Genomic DNA, 6340 nt, shown 5'->3' with positions numbered 1-6340 from the left:
AGCCATAGATGGTTTTCATTTTTCTTTCAAAATCATTACCTCCCTAAACCTGTTTTTAAGCAGTGGGAAAACATTTTGCACGTTTGTTTCAAAAGCCGCGGGGCTAGCTTTTCCCCCTGAATTCTTTCTGATTAGGGGTTGGTGACAGGCTTGTTATGCTTTGACCAATGGTTCCCTGACTCAGCACATCAGAATCACCTGCAGGGCTTCTTACAACACGGGTTGCTGGGCCCCACCGCCTGAGTTTCTGATCCAGTAGTTCTAGGGGAGGGAGCGCCAAGAATCTTAAAGTCTAACAAGTTCTCAGGTGCGGCGGGTGCTGCTGATCTACAGACTATGAGAACCACTTCTTGAAAATGGAGTAAACGCTAGGAAAAAAAATGTTGAGTTTTTAGAAGATAAGTTTTGTGAGTAAGTAATGCTGAGAGAGCATGGACAGCAGTAAAGCTAGGACTGGGCTGCAGGGTGATGCTTATCCAGTGCCAGCCGTTTTTGAGTCGAGTGTTATGAAAGTCTAGTTTTATCCTGCCCCCTGAGATGTAGAGAAATGTCACTTTTTGAATGGATATAAAGCAATGCCCCTTACTTGGAGCTTAATATTTACTATAATGAAAGAATTGAATGACATCTCTTTGAAGATTGCAAAAGTTTCATCACCTTGCTATTTTTGTCTCTGTGAGATTGGGAACCATGTTAGTCTTTGTATCCATCATTTTGTTACATAGTAGAATCCTAAAAACTTGAGTTAAACTGTTTTAACCACTTAATCTCTTTAAAACTCTTCATTATATCTGGCTGGAATTTAGTTTTGATTCCAACTTCCAGTTTTTAATTACCCTGTACGCATATAATTCAGTGGCATTAATTACATTCACAATATAGTACAACCATCACTGCTATTTCCAAAACTTTACCCCAAACCGCAGCTCTGTGACCATTAGTAGTTCTCCATCCCCTGGTAACTTCTGATCTACTTTCTGTTTCTATGAATTTGCCTACTCTAGACATTTCATGTATATGGAGTCATACAATGTTTGTCCATTTTGTGCCTGGATTATTTTGCTTAGCATAATGTTTTTAAGGTTCATCCATGACGTAGCCTGTGTCAGACCTTCACTCCTTGTTATGGCTGAATAGCATTCCATTGTGTGGATCTACCATATCTTGTTTCTTCATTCATCTGTTGATGGTCACTTGGGTTGTTTCTACCTTTCAGCTATGGATGTACAACTCTCTGAAGTCCTGTTTTCAGTCCTTTTAGGGATATCTGAATACTGAGTTAAAAACATAAACGATTCAGAGGAAGTTGTAAAGATTGTGCAGAGAAGTTCTTTGTACCTTTCACTCAATTTGCACATGGGCTTTTTTTTTTTAATGTATAGTTGGTTTACAGTGTGTTAATTTCTGGTGTATAGCATAGTGATTCATATACATGGATATAGATATATTCCTTTTCATATTCTTTCTTATTATAGACTATTACAGGGTATTGAATATAGTTCCCTGTGCTATACAGTAGGACCTTGTTGTTAATCTATTTTATGTATAGTAGTTATTATCTGCAATTCCTAAACTCCCAATTTATTCCTCCACTGCACTCACCGCATATGGTAGCCATAGTTTTGTTTCTATGTCAGTGAGTCTGTTTCTGTTTTGTAAGTAAGTTCATTTGTGTGTTTTTTTTTTTTTTTTTTAAGATTCCACATATAAGTGATACCATACAGTATCTTTCTTTCTCTTTCTGGCTTACTTCACTTAGAATGATGATCTCCAGGTCCATCCATGTTGCTGCAAATGGCATTATTTCATTCTTTTTTATGGCTGAGTAGTATTCCATTGTGTATACATACCACATTTTCTTTATCCAGTCATCTGTCAGTGGACATATAGGTTGTTTCCATATCTTGGCTACTGTACATGGTGCTGCTATGAATATTTGGATGCATGTATCTTTTTGAATTCGAGTTTCCTCTGGATATATGCCCAGAAACGGGATTGCTGGGTCATATGGTAAGTCTATTTTCAGTTTGTTAAGGAATCTCCATGCTCTTTCATAATGGCTGCACCAAACTACATTCCCACCAGCAGTGTGGGAGGGTTCCCTTTTCTCTACACCCCCTCCAGCATTTATGTTTGTGGACTTTTTAATGATGGCCATTCTGACATTGTGTGAAGTGATAGCTCATTATAATTTTGATTTACATTTCTCTGATACACACATCAGCTTTTAAAGCCAGAAGTATGTTTACATACAAAGGGATGATGTGGTAGACCAGAGAGGGACCAATTCCTGGTAAAGCTGTTACTATTTTCAATCTTATCCTACTAATCATGCAGACAAATTCCACAAGAATGCCTGTTCTCTTGAACCGCCTTCAAGGGGGTCCAGAATCAATGGAATAGGAACCACTTGTGAGCAGAATTATCAGACCAAGTGTCGGCTGTGTTGAACGTGTATCACGTGCATTAAGTCCCAGTAGAACAGTTAGCACTAAGTAAGGCACTCCTATCTTCATGATAGATAGTCTTGTATCTGAAACCCATTAAGGACATTTTAGAGTGTTAAAATCAAAATATCTAAAGCACATTTGGCATCATTGGGACAAAATAAAGGATTATACAGTATGAATCATAAAAATAGCTGAATAAACATTATTTACACATTCACACACAAAACATCTGGGCTAAGTTTTCAGAAACTTTAGGCTGTAGAAATAATGTTCTCAACAGCAGAAGCTTTATCTACAAGGAAGAAAGTGTCACAGACACACCTTTTCTTAATTTTTCTGTATTGCCATATATACAGCCTTAGTGTTTAAGACGTAATGAGTACCAACTCTGCAGTAAAAATCATCTTTGTCTTTAAGAAATCTAGTATTACCAAACTTAGTACCCTATTTAATTTCATATCTTAATTTGAACTTTGGACTTTTTTCTTGAACTGGGAAAGAGAACTTTCTGGTTTCATAGTGTGTGTTTTTGTTTCTGTTTTTAAAGCTTAAATGTCACTTGAAAATGCCAAAAGGAGAAAAGTTAAAACAATACAATGCAAACCCATCTTGCTTGATCAAGATTTTAGCATTGTACTCATGTAAAATTTTTGAGGATTTAAAGAATTAGCTAAGTTTAAAAGAGCTAACTAACCTTCAAGAAAGAGCAAAGACAATGCTGGGAGAAAACAGACATTTCTTAAAATGCATATCATGTCTGCTTCTGCTGAATGCACAACGTAATGCCTCCGTCCAGAATACTAAACAGCCGGTTTCCCGGTGCTTCCACATTGATTTCCACTGCGTGTAGAATGCCGGGCAGGTATTTTAGTCACAGTGTTCCCACTTAATGAAAACGCTGTGTAAGACCACATCTCCTTCACCTTTTAGAATGCAAACCTTGAAAGAGAAGGATAATGTAATTTTCTTCTGCTGTCAGTGCTTAGGAATTATAGTAAGTGTTTGGAAATAAATTCTTCCTCTGAGACTTAGATTTTAATAGCTATATAGCCTGCACCAAAGCAGATGGCTCCCTGGCTGGCTAAATCTGACTACAAGAAGGTAAGCTTCTAGAGACCAACTTTTATAACTAGTTGACAACTAAATGCTTAACATCTGGAATAGTGCCTAGCATTTGGATACAAAATGTGTGAACTATGAAGAATAAACAGATAATTTGACTAGCTTTTATATATAAATATATAAAATACATATACATGTATATAAAAATATATATAAATAATATACATATAAAATATATATATAAATAATATACATATAAAATATATATATATTCACATATATATATATACATATAAAATATATATATATTCACATATATAATATATATACACAAAGTCAATTAAGGAATTAGCCAAAGAAAAATTAGAATCACAGAAGTACACACTGGTGTGTGTCAGAGAGAGATCCTCAGCTCACCAAATCCAAGTTTTCTGGACTTTTATTTTAGACAGGGCCATCCTAGATGTGGAAATGGGTACAGGAATTACAACCCCAAATCCATGATCCCCTTGATGGCAACAGTTCTCTCAAGGAACTGAAACAGTGTGCAAAATAGCCTAAAATCATGTAACGAGCTCACCTGGTCGGACTCAATGATCAATAAGCAAACTTAGGATGGTGATTGAATTTATCATAAAGTTCATGATAATTTGTGAGGTATTACTGAGTACCAAGTATTATTTTCAAAAAGATAAAATTGAATGTAAAATGGTTCAGTCATGTGGAAAACAGTTTAGTGGATCCTCAGAAACGTAACCAGTAGAATTACCATATGACCCAGGAATTCCACTCCCAAGCATACACCCCAGACAACTGGAAATCGTATTCAAATGCTTGTACATAAATGTTCATAGCAGCACTTTCCAAAACAGCCATCAGAGGATGAAAGGATAAATAAATGGTGCTATACTTATATGATAGAATATTATTTAGCCATGAAAAGGAAAAATCAGGAATGCCGATACATGCTACAGTGAGGCTGAACCTTGACACATGCCAAGTGAAAAGAAGTCAGACACAAAAGATTACGTATGGTATGATTCCATTTATATAAAATATCCAGAATAGGTGAATCCAAGAGGAAAAGCAGATTGGTGCCTGCCGGGGATTGGGAGGAGAAGAGAATGAAAGTAACTGTTTAGTGGATAAAGAATTTTATTTTGAGGTGATAAAAATGTTTTGGAAGTGGATATGATTGTACAACATTGTGAATGTACTATTTTCCACTGAATTTTTCACTTTAAAATGGTTAATTTTATGTTATGTGAATTTCACCTTAGTTTTTTTTAAGAAGGTAAGATCATGACTCATGCTAATATAAAAATACTCATATCAAAGATTTCATTCAACTTATAATTAATTAATAAGGGAACCCAATAAGAGGTTAAAACCATCTCAAAAGGGTATTTATATAAGAATAAAACTTCTAGTTAAATACAGAATTTGTTAACATCCAAAAGGCCATGCACTGTAATGTCTCGACATTATCTATTTTCCCAGACAGGCATTATTTACATCACTAGTGGATACAAACCTATAAATTAATCTCTGCTCCTGCAGAATTTTAAAATAGCCCAGACAGTGGAAAGTCAGGATCAGCACTGTACTGAGAGAAAACCCAGCAATCTCTTTTAATTCCCAAGTTTAAAATACTTCTTTCTATACTTAAAAGTGATTAAAATGGTACATTTTATGTGATTATATTTTAATAAAATAATATAAAATTCAAATGAGAAATAATATGTATATACATAGATGTATACAGAGATACATACATAATTTTTCTGACATCGTCTGTGTCTGCCTACCAGCAGAGGAAGGGTTGATTGCATGATCATGTGGCTGACAAATTTCTCATTAATGACGAGTAAATGGTCACTCTGGTGTTACACACCAGTATTGCAATGGATGGATAGTATATATCTCTGAAAAAGGAACCTGCTCTTTAAGCTGGAAACACTGGGTTTCTGTGCCTATAAGCCCAAAAGTCAGACTTGGCCTGTAGAAAATTCACCAAGGTAACAAATGTGATCTGGTGAAGTCCTTCTTGAAAGACAGGTTTTTGCGAGGGGAGGGTATAGCTCAAGTGGTAGAGTGCATGCTTAGCATACGTGAGGTCCTAGGTTCAATCCCCAGTACCCCCATCAAAGAAAAATCCTAATGATAAATAGATAGGCCTACTGAGCTCCCCCTTCCTCCACCCCAAATTAATTTTTTTTTTTAAAGACAGTTTTTGTACTCTCCCTGGACAAAGAGAGAAGAGAGTCCTTTTCTTATTTGAACTTTCACAACTTCGTATTTGGCCTGAAGTATTTTTTTTTCAGATCTTGAAATCAAATGTTTAATCATTTATGTACGTCTCTGGATTTTGAGATATACTGTATTATCGAAATAAGTCTGCTAAACTCCAATGACTATTGAATGCTTGGGGATAGATTCAGGCAAATAGTCACTACTTGAAATCACTCTAAGTATACTCAGTTGTCAGGTAAGAGTTGGATGGGATACAGGTGTCCCTAGAAGGCTTATTATGCCTTTGTGAGGAAGTTACGCTCCTTCCCCTGAGATAACTATCACTCACTTCCTTCCTGGCTTTTAACTTCCCACGCTATTTGTGAATGTTTACGGCAGGGTTTTCTGCTGAGTGTCCAATATTACATTCTAGCGCTCTTTCTGTCAAACACATTTTCAAACTCTTTATTAGTCATAGTCGTTACACTGCAGATTGGTAGCGTTGCACTGGGTGCCATGTCTTTTGAGATGGTATCATCATGACATGTGTTATGTCATGTAATTATGCATCGATCCACCCCGGAAAGAACCTGTAC

Source organism: Camelus dromedarius, chromosome 16 (genome assembly GCF_036321535.1).
Source record: "Camelus dromedarius isolate mCamDro1 chromosome 16, mCamDro1.pat, whole genome shotgun sequence".
NCBI lineage: Eukaryota > Metazoa > Chordata > Mammalia > Artiodactyla > Camelidae > Camelus > Camelus dromedarius.
The sequence above is the reverse complement of the archived record's forward strand: the minus strand, read 5'-3'. Positions refer to the sequence as shown.